Genomic DNA, 17,228 nt, shown 5'->3' with positions numbered 1-17,228 from the left:
GGGGTGTGATCCTGGAGACCCAGGATTGAGTCCCACGTCAGGCTCCCTGCATGGAGCCTGCTTCTCCCTCTGCCTGTGTCTCTGCCTCTCTCTATCTCTGTCTGTCATGAATAAATAAATAAAATCTTTAAAAAAATAAATTAAAAAAAAAACAAAAAAATCCCTGTTTAATTGACAATTTAAAAACTGTCTATTAAAAAAACAGAGACAATCAGAAAAAATACCATCTTTCCATCAGCTGTTGTACAGTAAAATAACTAACTGCTCCTGAATTTTTCTGAGGCCAGTTCTTCCATTTGCCAACAGATCCCTTTGCGAAGACTTTCCCAACCCAAAGACCCTGATCCCTAATAAACATTCTCTCTCCAAATAATCTTCTCTTAACTGAAGCCTGTCATCAGTATTCAAATATGCCACAATATTTGTTGTTTTAAAAATTAAAAATAAAACCCTTTCTAAATCCTATATTCTCCTCCACCTACTGACGCAATCCTCTGTTGCCTTTTACAGCAAAACTCCTTTAAAGTTTAAAAAAAAGTTTTTTTTACTTTTTATTTTTATCCCACTGCAGTCTGAATTTTATTCCTATCACTGAAACCAATCTTTGACCAATCTGGCCAAAGTTACCAGGGACCCTCAACTTGCCAGATCAATTCCTCTCAGAACAGTTCTTGATACAATTTGTTACTGAATTCTGGATTTTATCTAATGATTTTATTTAATGATCCTGACCACAATATATATTTATATTTAAAGTTTTAAGGTTTTATGTAATATTGTAGTTTAAACACAGTTTTGTATACAAAATACATAACATGGTTTATCAAAGAATGTTAAAAGAATGTTCTAAATTATAGAGAAAATAAATGGAAACTTGGCAAAGAGATAAACTTAAAAGATTAATAAAGTCAAGACTTATTAAAGTAAGTTTAATATTTGAAATCATGTGCTTAAAGATACATCTACCTGAGTGAACTTGGAAAGAGGTCCTTCCCAAGTCAAGCCTATGATAAGATTATAACCTTGTAAGATTGCAGGCAGAGGATGTAGCTTAGATATACCTAGACTCCTGACTCACAGAAACTGAGTATGTGTTGTTTTAACCTACTAAATTTGTAGTAATATGTTACACAGAAACAGAAAACTAATACATAAGGGCATCAGATGAATAATGAATATTGAAAAATTTATATAAGACTAGTAAAAATTCCATGTTAAAAAATATCTAGGGTTTTTACAAGTGTTTATAACTAACTCAAACAGATATAACAAACTGAGACAATTCCTAGTGTTAATTTGAAATAGATATTTCTTCAACATTTCATTTTGGGGAGCCTGGGTAGCTCTGTCAGTTAAATGTCCAACTCTTGGTTTCAGCTCAGGTCATGATCCAAGGACTCGTCAAGCTCTGTGCTCAGTATAGGGTCTGCTTGTCCCTCTTCCTCCCCCTTTGCTCTCCTCCCTGCTGCAGCGCGTGCTCTCTTGGTCTCTAATAAATACATGAAATATATTTTTTAAAGATTTTATGTATTTATGGGACGACTGGGAGGCCCAGCAGTTTAGTGTCTGCCTTTGGCTTCAAGGCGTTATCCCAGAGTCGCAGGACTGAGTCCCACATCGGGCTCCTTGCATGGAGCCTGCTTCTCCTTCTGCCTGTGTCTCTGTGTCTCTGTGTCTCTGCCTCTCTTTCTCTCTGTCATGAATAAATAAGTAAAATCTTAAAAAAAAAAGATTTTATGTATTTACTTGACAGGGAGAGAGCAAGAGAGCACAAGCTGGGGAAGTGGTAGAGGGAGAGAGAGAAGCAGACTGCCTGCTGAGCAAGAAGCCTGATGTGGGGCTTGATCCCAGGACCCTGAGATCATGACCTGAGCAGAAGGCAGACAATTAACCAACTGAGCTACGAGGCACCCCACAAATATAAATATTTAAAAAAAACAAACCACATATTTCATTTATTTTTTTAAAAAGATTTTATTTATTTATTCATGAGAGACAGAGAGAAAGAGAGAGAGAGAGAGAGAGAGAGAGGCAGAGACACAGGCAGAGGGTGAAGCAGGCTCCATGCAGGGAGCCTTACGTGGGACTCGATTCCAGGTCTCCAGGATCACGCCCTGGGCTGAAGGTGGCGCTAAACCGCTGAGCCACCCAGACTGCCCTCATTTCATTATTTGACCATGATCTTGTTTAGTTAATTAGTTCTAAAATATGTGTTTTAGAGGCAACCTACATAGTAGGTATTCCATCTAGTGGTAGGAGAAGCCATGTAATGGACCACAACATCAGCACTACTGACAGCCCAAAGTCTACTGAGTCACTTCTGAACAGGAGCCACCACCTTTCCTTAATATTCCTTCCTTGATATCAGCTCCTATGGTGCAAAGCCTACAATGGTAAAAACTGTATATAAATACAATCCATTAGTTTCTCTATCAAGGTATCTTTCAGCCTGGCTCTGGGATTTTCTACTTCTAATCACCAGCCTGAGTCATTACCTCTATTTTGGCTATGATTTATTTATGAGCACATGTACCCTTCTAAGGATACACTGATTAAATCCACCATAAACAAAGCTTACATTTAAAAAAAACAAGCAACATTTATCAATAAAAATCCTGTGCAGTATTAAATACAAAGTTGTTTATAAGTCCTTTGCTATTGCTAAACACATATCCCTGGAAAATTAATGAAATAAGAAATAGCTGTTTGATAGCTGTTTCAAGAAAGCTGTCCTCTACTCTTCACTCTATCTTTTCCTCCTTCATAAGCCATAGCTGTGACTTGATAAAATTCTATAAAATCTCAAAGAGAACTGTCAACACACAAAGGAGCACATCCTGGAATTTTAACCATCCTTCCACTTATGAAGGAACAGAATCAGTTAACAGCAATGATGACCTACTTGTAGACAAAAAAAAAAGTCTAATATGATCCAAAAGAAACTTCAGAAGTTCCAAATGTGCTATTCTTTACTTAAGAATACCACAAAAGCAACTTAACAAAAGAGAATCCAACTCGAAAAAAGCTCAGTATGGAAAGCAAGCTCTTTTGCCCCAGTGAAGAAGGCAACTACGTAACAAGGTGACTTTGAGGTCAAAACCAGTCACCTTGCTACAGATTGTCAAGACATTCATTTTGGGTGGTAAGTCAGAAAAAATTTCTACACAGACAAATTTACTACAGAAAGAGTTCCTACAGAGTTAAGATTATATTGCTTCACTGGTCTAAAAGTGCCCTCGTTTTGTTTTATTTTTTAAAGAAGTATAACAAAGAGAAAAGAACTAGTATTCTACTAATCTACATGAGCAGTTCTGAATAAATTTGAAATTAATGTCATTTAAAATAATAATTTCATCAAACACCCAAAATGGCAAAGAAATGTTAAGAAGAAACTGCTAAATAGTTTTGGACAACAAAAAAACTTGAGAAACCAAGTTAACCAGACTTAATTATCATTAAAAGAAACCAGTAAATATGAATACATGCATATATACATACTAAAATTATGTTTTAGTTTTGGTTTATGTTTTAGTTCTAAAGAAAAGCTAGGGGGCGGCGAGGGTGGCTCAGCGGCTTAGCGCCGCCTTTGGCCCAGGGTGTGATCCTGGAGTCCTGGGATCGAGTCCCACGCCGGGCTCTCTGTGTGGAGCCTGCTTCTCCCACTGCCTGTGTCTGTGTCTCTCATGAATAAATAAATAAAAATTAAAAAAATAAAAAGAAAAGCTAAATGTCTTATCTAATGAATAATCAAGAAATGACAATAGATAAAAATATGTAGTATAGTAGATCAAAAATAAAAGTAGGATAATTTTACTCCTGTATAATTTATAAGCTTTCCTCATAAGAATGTTGTAATATAATAAGTGTCATCATTGCTCAATCCATGGGACACTTTTCAGTTTGAAATTTCTTATCCTTTCTACATAACTTGATGTAACCTCTGTTGAAATGTTCTTTTCTCATGGCCTCTGATTTCACCTTCTTCAGATATTCCTCTTCTCCCTTTCCCTTTCCCTTTCCTTTCCTTTTCTTTCTTTTCTTCCTCCTTGTCTTTCTGGAGATTCCTTGTTTGTTGCTTAAGTGTTATATTCCTCATAGTCCTGTCCTATAGCTAGTCTCACAACTCAGAATTTAATCTACACAATTGTCTTATATCATCATATCCAGACCTATGACTTCAGATACCTCAAGTGGCTATATGCTGATGGCTCAAAATTTTATACCTCCTTTTTAAGAGGCAACTCCTAAAGGGACCAGCAAGGATCCTATGGAAGGAAAGGCAAGACAGAAAGATTCCACCATAGAAGCTACATGAGAAAGGTCTGGACTCTAAAAGTATCTCTTTTAAGTAAAGAAGATACTTTTAAAAGTATCTTCTCACCAAGGAGAATGGTGGTTGGTAGCAAATCAATGTTTCTGCTGAAAATAACTATAATCATACAATCATTTTAGAGTTATCAGAGCTACTGAAGCAAAGAAGACTAGAGGAGCCCAGGATCCTGGGGAGAAGTCTTTCTGTACCCACTTCCACCATGGGCAGGGTCTAGAGTCTAAGATGAGGCAAGATGCTGAGAACTGTGGTTTTGTCCAGGCAGAGAGCTGCTTCTTGAAGCCAGAGAGACATGCAGAGCTATTACTAGTAATTTTTCAGAAAAGACAAAACTAGAGACTTCAAGAGCTTCAAGCACACATCCTATTTTCCCCTCAAAACATTTGCCACATTGTGAAACTGTCTGAAATGGGAGGCTAAAGGGATAAGCAAGCGGTCAATGAGAGCAGAGCATAGTTTCTGGTAATCTCTCAGGGGTGAAGAAACAAATACTACAGTCTAGAACATGCCAAGGAGAAGGAACCCAGTAAATACATCAGGCCCCTAGATGAAAGCCTTGAGCAACTTTGAGTAGCTATGATATAGGAGGATTTTTTTTTTTTTTATGATATAGGAGTATTAAAGAACAGAGGTAGACAGAACCTTACCCAAATTGCATCAAAGCCTCAACCCAACTTAGAGACTGAGAGGAGTAAAGCTATTCCATCTATCTGTCTAGCCCAGGAAAAACTAAACTTTCTAGAGAAAGAATATATTAAGAGCAGTACTGTCCAGTAGAATAAGAGTGTGGGCCACAAATGTGACCCGTGTACATAATTTAAAATTTTCTAATAACTGCATTTGTAAAAAGTAAAAAGAAACAGGTCAAATTAATTTTATATTTAGTATATATATATATATATATATATATATTTAGTATATAACACTTCAACATGTGATCAATATAAAAGGTTGTTAATGAAATATTTTACATTCTTTTTTGTTATACAAAAAAAAAATCCAGCATTTTTCACTTACAGCACATCTTAAGATTAGTCACATTGCAAATGCTTAAAACTAAAATCCACACACAGCTAGTGGAGCTGAAAAAAAAACTCCCCCCGCCCCCAATGTCTAGCAATCAATAAAAAAATTACTACTATTAACATGGCTAAGAAATAAGAGGCCAAGATGAAGAAAATAAATGAAAAGATAAAGAATTTCATCTGAGAATTGGAATATCCTTTTTAAATGGAAATGATAGAGCTGAAAATAAAATATCTGCAACTAAGAATTCATCAGACTGATTTAACAAGTTATACATATGAAAAGACAAAATGAACATATTCTTCAAAAAAAATTATCAGAGCTAAAAAAGAAGAAACAAAATACGAATAGAACTATCTATTAAGGAAACCATCTCATAATTTAAAATCTATCACAAAACTCCAGTTCCAGAATTTTGCCAGTCAATTCTTCCAAATATTCAAAGAAGAAATTATATCAATTTTGCACAAATGCTTTGGGAATAGAAAAAGAAGGAACACTTTTAAGTGTTTTTATGAAGGTATCATAACTTTAGTTCCAAAACTTGGTAAGGACATAAGAAAGAAAAATTACAGACCAATTTTTCTCATGATAACAATAAATTTAGAGCAAAATATTAGCAATAAATTATATCAAGCAATATATAAAAAGGAAAATGTATCACAGCCAAATAGTTTTGGAGGGTTTACTCCAGGTATACAAGGTTAGATTGTCATTTGAAAATTAGTGGAATTGACTTCACTAATAGAAGAAGGGAGAAAAATCATACAATCAACTTGTTAAATGCAAAAAAAAAAAAAAGGCATCTGAAAAATTCAATAATCATTTATAATTTTAAAAATCTTGGTAAATAGGATTTCCTTAATATGAAAAATAGCATCTTTCAGACAAATTACCTACAGCATTTATATACAATGGTGAAATCTTGGAAACTTCCCCAATGAGATTCTAAGCAAAACAAGATCATCACCACTTCGATTTAACACTGTACTAGAGGTGTCAAGCAGGGAAATACTGCAAAGAAAATGGAAGGAAATAGAGAGAGGAGTAAGAGGGAAGAGACAGGATAAAAAAGGATGGTAAGGGAAGAAAAAAATAACATTATTTGTAAATTATATGACTGCATATCTAGAAATCCAAAAGATTCTATAAACTATTAGATTAATAAGAAAATTTAACAAGATCACTAGATACAAGGTCAATATATAAAGTTATAACTAAAAGAGTCTAGAATTAGTGCAAAGATAGAGTAATAGACCAATGGAACAGCTAAGGGACTACAGAAACAGACCCACACACTTACAGCATTTGATTACGGTCAGAGATGACACTGGTCCAGCAAAGGAAAGATGGTTTCTTCAAATAATGATGCTAGATAATTTGGGCTTCCATTTGATGGGGAAAAAACCCGTAATAATCTTGACACCTACATTTCTCACCATAAACAAAAATGAGTTCCAGATGGATTTCAATGTAAATCTCAAATATAAAAGGTCAGAAGCTTCCAAAAGAAAATAAAACATGTTTGTAACCTTGAAGTAGATAAAATTTTCTTAAACAGGACACAAGAGACACCTGGGTGGTTCAGGGGTTTAGCGCCTGCCTTTGGCCCAGGGTGTGTTCCTGGAGTCCCAGGACTGAGTTTCACATCAGGCTCCCTGCATGGAGCCTTGCTTCTCCCTCTGCGTATGTCTCTGCCTCTCTGCCTCTCTCTCATGAATAAATAAAATCTTTAAATAAATAAATAAATAAACAGGACACAAAAGCACTAATCAAAAACTATTGATCAGCTATCTTAAAATTAAGAACTTTTGTTCATTAAAAAACACAATTATGCAAGTGTAAAAAACAAACTATAGACTGGGAAGTATTATGCCTATATCCAGCAAGGGACATCTATCTTGAATATATAAATATAAATATATCTATACAGAGAGACATATATATGTATATATGTATATATATATATATAAAACCACTGAATTATGAGTTCTCCTATGAATATATATAGCCACTACAAATCAAAGAAGTATATACCCAACAGAAATGCATACAGATGTTTAACAGTGTACACTCAAATGCTCACATGAACATTAGTTATAATAGCCAGACTATCCAAATACACACTAATAGTCAAATGGATCAATTGGAATGAAGTCACAAAATGAAATATTCTACAGCCAATGAGAATGTACAATCTACAACTACCCAACTATATAGATGACTCTCACAGATGTGTTGGGTAAAAGAAACCAGACACAAAAAAGTATAGGCACAGGGTACCTGGCTGGCTTGGTCTGAAGAGCATGCCACTCTTGATCTCAGGATCATGAGTTCAAGCCCCACATTGGGCAGAGCTTACTTCAAAAAAAAATACACAGGCACAATATGGTTCCATCTTTATAAAGTAAAACATCACAAAATAAACACACACAAAAAAGGATTTTAAAACCCAGATGAAAGTAATCTATACGGTTACAAGTCAGAATAATGATTATTAGCCTTGAAGGAGCATAAGGAAACATAGAGGGTTTCTGGACTTTTATTTGGTTGTGGTTATATAGGTGTGTTCAGTTTCTGTAAATTCAATGAGCTTTTTCACTTATGATATATGAACTCTCCTGTTCCAATATAACAATTAAAAGCTAAAAAAAAAAAAAAAAAAATTAAAAGCTAAAAAAAAAAAAAAAGACCCAGAACTTTCTGCTCTATCATGCGCTGTGTGTGTGTGATGTCTGCAGCAGCAGCAAGCATCATGTTCTCATACAACTATGTCCAAAAAGGCTTTTTCTTCTTTTAATTATGAAGGAAAATATTTTCCAGAAGCTATCAGATTTCCCATTGGCCATGTCTGAATCACATGTCTAAGTGGTAACTGAAAGGGAAGGTAACTGAATAGAGAATCAGGCATTTTCTATTTTTATGGAGGAAAGTCGTCTCTGTTGGCAGGGAAGAAAGATGGAGGAATGCTGCATAGGTAATCAACACTTTCTGCTACCTAGAATTATTATTAATGGCCTCTTAACTAGTCTTGCCATAGTCACTTGTCTTCTTCCAGTCTATGCTTGGGTTAGCAGCAGAGTCATCTGATAAAAATGTAAAGTTGAAAAATATTTCATTAGGTTAATTCGGTAAGAATAAATTCACAATCCTTAACACAGTTGATCAGGCCCTGTGTGATCTGGTCCCTGCTTACCTCTTCAGCCATATTCTGAATGGCCTCTCATTTATATTTTAGCCATATAACCTGCAATAATACAAAAACAAATTTACATCGTACAGGAGCTGGCTCTGAAAATATTCTAAAGAGATGACAAATATTAATTATATATCATTTAAAATGGATCAATTATCCTGGATGTATACTGTCATGGATATCTATGGTTATATATATGGGAGCAAATATTTTTAAAAATTTTAATGATCTGCTTGGGAGACAAGGAAAACAGAAGATATAGAGAATCAGTGGCTCAATGCAGGAGGTGTCATAGCTAACAAATGTGAACTCATAAAGAACAGAGAAAACAGAGAGGAAAAATATGAAAGAACATAAGAGCACCTCCCAGAAGGAGAACAGGTGCTTCCTCAATGATGGGCTCCACAGAGCATCCAGCACAATGAAGGAAACACACACACACACACACACACACACACACACACACACACACACAAGCATGGCATAGCAGCACGAAATTTCTGAATATCAAGGGTAAGGAGATTAAAAAAGCTCCTATAGAGAACAACTAATCACATGCAAAGCATCAGGAATCAAAAGTGGTGTTGTATTTCTGAACTTTTACACTGAAAACTATGAGGCAATGGAGAATGTGCTTAAAAGTCTGATGAAAAATTATTTTCAAACTAGAATTCTATACCCAGCCAAATCATCCCTCGAGGGTGAGATTAAAACAAACTTTTCAGTCATGCAAGGTTTCAACAATTTTACCTCCCATGTGGAGGATGCATTCTACCAAAAAAGGAAGTAAATCAAAAAGATGAAGACCTGGGATCCAGGAAACAAGGGATCTACCAAAAGAGAAGGTGAAGGAAATTCCCAGGATGATGTTGAAGAGACATCTTAAGAAAATAGCTTTCAGAGTGGGTCCTCTGAGAAACAGACACCAAGGCATGCATAGCAATTAGAAATTAGAAATACCAGAAATTTATTAGGCAGAACATCTGTGAGAGAACATGGGGAGGAAGGCTAGAAGAGCTATCAGACAACAATGCAGGTCTAACCCCCAGGGAAGGAGACAGGGAAGGAAAGACGGTTGGAAGGTTGGGTGGACTCGTGTTTGACTACAAGGCAGTTCTAGGGAAAATTCAGCATGGCCATCGGGGACTCCGTGAGCCGTTGGCAGCCTGTCAGAGGACTCCAGAGTCCCCAGGAATGAGCTGCTTTTATACCCCTGGTGTCTCAGTCACTGGCTGGAGACAGACTGTGGGAGGCATGGCCTCAGCAGAAATGCAGTGATGGATTTCAGAAAGCAGCAGCTGGGGCCATCAGTCAGTTACTCCCCACAGTCAGAGATCTGAAAGGAACATTCTCATGGCCATCTGTGATGGCTTATTGTAATGTGCCACTGTAGCTAGCCTAAACTACATTTCCCAGGATTCTCTTCCTCACATGTTTCTGGTTACATGAGACACGAGATATTTTCATGCACTATTTGGAAAGCCAAAGTGAAGCAGCAGTCATATTTTGGGTTTTACACTCAAATTGAGGTAGGTGCTTTTGTAGATCACACATGGTATCACTATCTGCTGGTTTGGCTTGCTGTCATGGGGCAGCAGTCAGGCATGCAACTGCTCTACCTTCCTCCTGCAGTTCTGACTCCTGGGACAGTTGCATTTACTCCATGATGAAGGGCATCAGCTTCTGCAGAACGCTCACATCACAAGGTTGGAAGCAGTGAGAACTGATGTGGATTCCACTTCATCTAGTTTGTGCTCATGGGTTCCAGCTTATCTTTGCTTTCCACCACTTCATAATTGTGTTCACTTTTGACTTCCTGCTCTCTGAATTTCAAGCTCCAGCATCAGACATGAAAGCAACAGCCTTAGAATTTAATCACTTCCTATTTGTGTAACATAAAATCGCTATATCAAACCCACATTACAGACCACCACCCATCATTTCCATACACGCATATATGTACATACACGTGTGTATATGCTACATGCACACACATACACATGCTCTGCTTCTCTAACTGAATTTCTACTGCCATGCTGACAATGCTGGCTGAGGTGGAGGTCCAGAAGGGATATCTTCAAGAAAAACAGGTGGAACTGAAAAAGTCCACGTAACTCTTTCAAAAGGTGTTTTATAGGTCTGTTCTGTAAGAGAATTTAGGGATATATTGATAACTGATAACATTTTAAACATTAAGGAAAAAATGAGGCAACCAGTAATTCCATAAAAATAAAACTATACCTAAAAAGGAAATTTAAGAATAGGACATGACATGAACCAAGCATGAACAACACTTATGTGGTCATAATAATGAAAATGTGCAAATTTCAACAAATGCCATGAAAAGTCACACTAGGAAGATGAAGAGAAGGGGAGTCTGTGAGAGAGAGAAGAAATGGGATTATATGACTAAATCCCAATGCTTCAGTTAAGACATTAGATCATGTCTTTAAATATAGATAGGTACCCATACATGTAGAGTTGCACATATCCATTACAGAAATCTGTGTACATATATTATTTAGAAATATTAAAGCAAATACAAGAGAAAAGACTAAAGGAAAAGGATTGCTCCTAAGGAGTGGGATAGGAATGTGCAATAGGGAGATAGGTGTGCTATTGCTATAAATGCTATCACAGTCCTTCTAGACTTTTAACCTATGTACATGTTTCACTCTAGTAAAAATACACTTAAGCTGAAAAATTAAACTTTAAAAGGTAAGCTTAAAAAAATCAAAGTTAGTATAATTGAAAATTAAAGACTAAAACTTATCAAGTTGGCAGAAACAAAAAAAGAGAAGGCAAAATCTGACAATACCAAGTCTAAGCCGCTTAGAGGTCAAAAACAGGCACTAATTGCTTAGGAATGCATACACAGGTGGTAAAACTATAAAGAAAGCTAAGAAATTACCATAAAAAGTTAGGATAGTGGTTACTTCTAAAGAGTAGAGAAAACATTGTGGTAGGGAAGAAAAGAGGGTATACCCCCAGCTTCTGGGATGCTCATAAAGTTCTATTTCTTACCTTAAATAGATTATATACACATATAAACTGTATGAGTATTTTATAAACTCTGGGGACAAGAAAGCACAAAGTAAACAACTAAACTCCAGTGTACATTTGTAGAACTTCTCATGCCATAAAGTTTAGCTTGATAAATTCACTAGTCCTTGATAGTCGAAGTGAACTATAATATGCTGTTAAATGAGCTTTAAAACATTTGAATGTATATTTCATTTAGATGGTAAATTATCTTTTATCCCAGAACAAAAATGAAACAGAAATTGTACTGCAAATCTGCGAAAACCTCATGCAAATATATACAAATTGGGACTTTTCACATGCACGAGTAATTTTTAAGTAAATTAAAAAGTACACTGTCATTCTAGCACCATAAATCTTAATAGTAAATACCTGAAACAAGGAAAGGTTAGAAATAGCATTCACACACACGTCAGTAATATATCTAAGGCAACAGGCTCTTTGATGACCTACCACTGGGTCATAAAACACTGGAAAACAATGGGAGAATCAGGAGTTTGAGATTCCAAAGAATCACTATAAAATGCTTTTGTATCAATCATTTAACCACTAAGAAAATAACTGCTTATGTACAAAATCCATTTGAAGAAGAAGGATACATGGAGATGCAAATACTTTTTAAAAAGAACATTCAATAAAGCAATGAATCCTTTAAAAGGTCTTTTCACAATCAAGCTGCCTTCAAAAGGACTGTTAAAAAGCTAACTAGGGCAAGACCTATAAGAAGCAGGTGACAAACTCAACAGCTGTTTTTGATTAAGAGACATCTAAAATTTTTACTATAAGGCTATCACAATTCTATGACAAGAATGAACAAAAAGCAGAATTCTAACTGCTACATATAATCCTAAACATAAGGAGATGTGGAGCTCTGCAGAGACTGGAAAGAAAGGTAATACAAAGTCTTTAGGAGCAGATGAAAGAGATACTAATTAACTAGGGCTGACTCCAAGTTTTACTGCTTTATGGTTTTTCTTTTGGGGGATCCAACTAACATATTTGGATCACTTACCTTTGCCAGGCATTAAGAGTTTTACATTACTGATTTATTCCAGCCTTGCAACAGCCCTATGATGTACAATATTTTCATCATCATTTTAGATATAAGAAATCTTAAGCAAAAAGAAAGCTAATTTCCAAGGTTCACAGTTGAGTGGCAGAGCAGGAACTCAACCCCCAGCAGATGACTTGAAAGCTATGATCTTGAATCTTTATCAACTCAAAGACATAAATGTATACCCAATAGATATATGTAGTTAAACCCAATTTCAAAAGATAAAATGGAAAAGCATAGTTGTGGATGCTTTTACAACCTATAAAAACATTACCAGTTTTCAAGGCTTTGTGCCTTTTAACTACCATTTATTGAGCTACTATGTGTTAGGCACTTAACATACATTTGTTTTAATCATCCAAACACCACATCCCTAATTTATAGCTGAGGAACCTGAAGTCCACTGAGAGGTTATATAGTTTGCTGAGTGTCACCTAGCTGATGAAGGATGAAGCCAAGATTTGAAAGTAATTTTGCTGCCAAAACTGTGAACATCAAAGTAATAAAGGAGTCTTAAAATGTCTGTGAGGGGGCGCCAGGGTGGCTCAGTCAGTTAAGCATCTGCCTTTGGCTCAGGTCATGATCCCAGGGTCCTGGGATGGAGCCCTGCATCAGACTGCCTGCTTAGCGGGGAGTCTGCTTCTCCCTCTCCTTCTGTTTCTTCCCTCTGCTAGTGCTCACTTGTGCGCTCGCCCTCTCTCTCTCTCAAATAAATAAAAAATCTTTAAAAAAATACATCTGTCTGGAATAAAAATAAAATGAGAATATATTCTGAGTACAAGTGAATAAATATTGACAATTCAAAAAGCTATAATACTATATATATGCTTCAAAGAGATGTGGAACTCTGAAGGGAATTTGGGGAGAAAATAAAAGTACTGCAGCTCTGTGAAAGTCCCACAATACTCATTGTTTCCTGTTAGTTATGGTACCTGGAAGTAAAGCATGACAACAGGAACAAATGAAATTCTTGTTACAGGTCTGGGCAGAGGTCAAAACCCATGACACACCTCCAGTTATATTAAAAATTAAAATGCAAACATCTGTAGTATTTTCAATAACCGGTTTCAAAACAGCTGAAGTAGTTTGCCCATACACATACCATGTTTGCCAGACCTGTGATTTCCCTTGGTCCCATAATTCACATACATAACAGATTTTGTTTATAAATAAAAGTATCAAAAAAAAAAAAAAAAACCTCAAAAAATTCACCTCATAATCTATTTTCAAAGGTGTTTATCCAAATCTAGAACAGCTGTCTAGAATAGTTCAGGTGGAATTATACAAAATGAATATTTTGGAGTATGAAATAATGAATTTTATTTTATACAGATTTTAAATGCTCTTGAACTAACTATACAACTTATTGCTTAGACACTATGAGGTTTGACTTCATCTTGATGAGAATTATTATAATTTTAAGAAAAATGTTAACTTGTTTCCTAAAACTGCAATCAGTGGCAACTGAGTAAAAAAAGCAAAGACATTTTTGTTCTATTCACAAGCACCAACAAACAGCTCAGTGGGGATATGGCAGTGTGCCAGGTTGCCTTGTGAGCAATTAGGCTTCGTGGCAATCAGGAGACTCAGGAGTCTTAGGCCCTTAGAAAACTAGTATGTTAAGGACTTGGTGTTTTTACTTCCTTTTCCAGGAAGCATATGTGAGATACATCTTGTATAGATGACAATCTCTTCCATCGACAGGACTGACAAGGTTGAGACAACTGATAAACAAATTGAGTAGAACATTTGAGAGATTAGTAGCATCATGGTCTACTGGACTTAGTGACTAAATGTACTAACTGGTCCCAGGTAGTCAGTAATCTCATCCCAATAATCAGAAGAAATGATAATTTAAAGTTTAATGCAATTATTATGAAATGTAAATGTACATTTTAATTGGTCAAGAAATTCAGAATGGAATTCAGAGGCAAACAAACCTGAAATTATCTCTTGATGAAAAATAGCTGAAATGGGTAAAAACCCAGGATCAGCAAAGATGTGTGTATATTTACTCTTATTAACCTCTACACAGAAAGTTTCAAAGAAAAAACAAATGATGTTGAATGATTCAAAGAAACCTTATGGGATATTGTGGACATTGACTTCCATTTAACCAAATTTAAGCCTGAAGTTCCCTATTATCTGGTAAATGCTTCTTCTTTTCGATGTTTTATGAATCTGAATGAAAGGCAGAAACTGTGAATACACTGGACCACATTTTCCAAGTTTGCTGTCTTTCTGATACCCAGCTACATAATAAGAATAAAAATGAGTGAATATGATTAGATATGAAAAAAATCAATCTAAGGATCCATAAATGCACTTTCTAATACATTTCTTGATTAGAGTAATTATGCAGGGTTATTTGAAAAATTTTACTAATATTGTCAAAAAGCCACCATATTTAAGTATCTGAATTTCAAGTGGAATACAGAACAAATTTACGATATTTTCATATTCATCTAGCCAAGATACACTTCAACTTTATAAATAAAATAGATTTTAAAAGGCAAAAGTCAATATTTAAATTAATCCTTCGTTATATCAAAAGCTCATTACTTCTCACCTTCAATAGTTATTTCACTTAAAGCTTTTCATTATTTTGTTGTACACAGACATACAAAGCTTTTCTCTATTTCTTGATGTGCCAGTGACAATCATGTAATATACATCTTTATTTCTTCTATAAACAGAAATCCTCACAAATTTAAAATATAAGGACCAACAAATGTTTCACTACACTCAGAAAACACAGAGTCTTTATTCCAAGAGGAACTTTTGGTAAAAAAAAAAATGATGTGTGAACAGCAGACACTGATGTTCACACAAGCATACTGCAGACAACCCAGCAGGCGGTTTTCTGTTTTTTTTGGATTATGCTCTGGAGGTGCTGGCACAATGGAATTTCAATACTATAATTGCTTATTTCTCTGTGTATCTTTAAAATAACAGGTAAAGAAAAAATCAATTACAAAAATAACAAAACAAAATGTTTTTAATTCTTCTTTTCAAAGGATATAATTTATAACCATTACACAAATAGAGAAGAAGCACAAAAGGGGGATAAAAGAAATAAAGTAATGTTCCAAAGGTTCAGTTTACAAGGACCTCACACTAAGTTTTTTTTTTCTCTCTCTCTGCAACTCTTACTAGAAACAGTATTATTTGCTAAAAATGCACTAGCTGCCAAGAGCCATGGTCCATCTAAAGCAAAATGCTTAAGATGGAAATAGAGTGTTAATACAGAAAAAAGAGCAAGATTCAGTATACAAATTTCTGTAAAACCTATTTAAAAAAAGAAAAAGATGAAGTTTTGATTTTGGTATCTTTTTGACTGAAAAGTAACTGCAGCCAAAGATAAAATACTAAAACATATAGTACTGTATTGAAACAAAAAGATGTAATCAAATTTCAAACTTTCTAATTAAACCTTTTTTCTGTAAGTTATTGGGAATTCAACACTAGTCTTGGTTCACATGATAGAACAATGGGAAAATTTTCCGAATGGTTGAACACTAACCCTGACAAGTGTGGAGAGCCAACTACAATACATTATATGGTAGCATAACCTGCCACCCACGTTGCTGAGAGAACAGCTTTCAAACACATGCACTGAGCTGTGAAACCACAAAATCCCTTATTACACATTGTTTCTTACTCTAGGTGAAATATACCATCAATTCTTTCCACTATAAATCTTTTTTTATTACTATTTTTGAAGTCCATTTAACAATCTGACTGTCTTTTCCTTACAATGTAAAAGATGCCTTTTCAAAAAAGAAAATTCAACGGGAATATTATCACCCTATACAGTATTACCATGAAAGCTGTTATCTGCTGCACAATTTCTCATTGCTTATTCTGGGGACCTATTTACCTAAAATGCATTTTGTGCTAACGTTCTTTTTATTTTTCCTTTAAAGACCAAGTCTTGACATTGGTTCACTAAGTTTCTTAGAGCATTTGAAAACATTTGCTTTTAGAAAAACTGATCTACTGCTTTGAGGGTTCTTTATCAAAATACATGATTTTCATCATTACCAAAAACAAGAGAAACAAACTGTCAAAATTTGTCACAGAATGAGTGTCATTCTAAGTCACCTAACATTCCTCCCTTCCCCCACTCTGGCACAAATCCAAACCTATACCAAAAAACAAACAAACAAAAACAAAAACCCATTTTAGAGTCAAGGATATAATGGTGCCCTGACAATACTTGTCTTATATTGGTAAAACATAAACGAAGCAAGACTGCAGGATGACAAACACACTTCATCCTCAGAACAGCACTGTGCTTTGTCAAAGAGGTGTTCTTACCTTTCAGAAAAAAGCCCACTGCAATAATGACTATCAAATCTGTACAAAAAGGATTGATCTACATATCAGGAAGGGTGAAAAATTTTTTAAAAACTTAAGACACTATTTTTACAGAGATTCAATGACACTACTTGGTAGAGATTCAAGATGGCTAAAATTTCTAAAACTGTGTGTGTCCTCTAACATTTTGCCTGATTTATTTCCCTCTGAAATTCTCCCTCCTATCCTTTACATTTCCCTCCCTCCAATTCCTGCCCACC

General features: G+C 35.3%; 1 protein-coding gene across 8 annotated transcripts in view; it reads right to left on the bottom strand.

Moving 5' to 3' along the window:
• Positions 1 to 17,228, bottom strand: part of ANAPC10 (anaphase promoting complex subunit 10) — a 208,693-nt gene that overhangs the window by 140,577 nt on the left and 50,888 nt on the right. The window contains exons 5-7 of one of the 8 annotated variants that reach the window (XR_005985142.1): positions 10,172 to 10,696; positions 8,553 to 8,603; positions 8,359 to 8,442 (exon numbers count right to left, since the gene is read on the bottom strand). The exons of 6 other annotated variants lie outside the window; for them this stretch is intronic. The gene's annotated coding sequence lies outside the window, so the exon portion shown is untranslated. Of the gene's footprint in view, positions 1 to 8,358; positions 8,443 to 8,552; positions 8,604 to 10,171; positions 10,697 to 17,228 lie in introns of those variants that run through there. One more of the 8 variants, XR_005985146.1, reaches the window with a different exon arrangement.

This window comes from Vulpes lagopus, chromosome 23, assembly GCF_018345385.1.
Source record: "Vulpes lagopus strain Blue_001 chromosome 23, ASM1834538v1, whole genome shotgun sequence".
Lineage (NCBI taxonomy): Eukaryota > Metazoa > Chordata > Mammalia > Carnivora > Canidae > Vulpes > Vulpes lagopus.
Note: the sequence above shows the minus strand (reverse complement) of the source record. Positions and strands in the feature narration are given on the sequence as shown.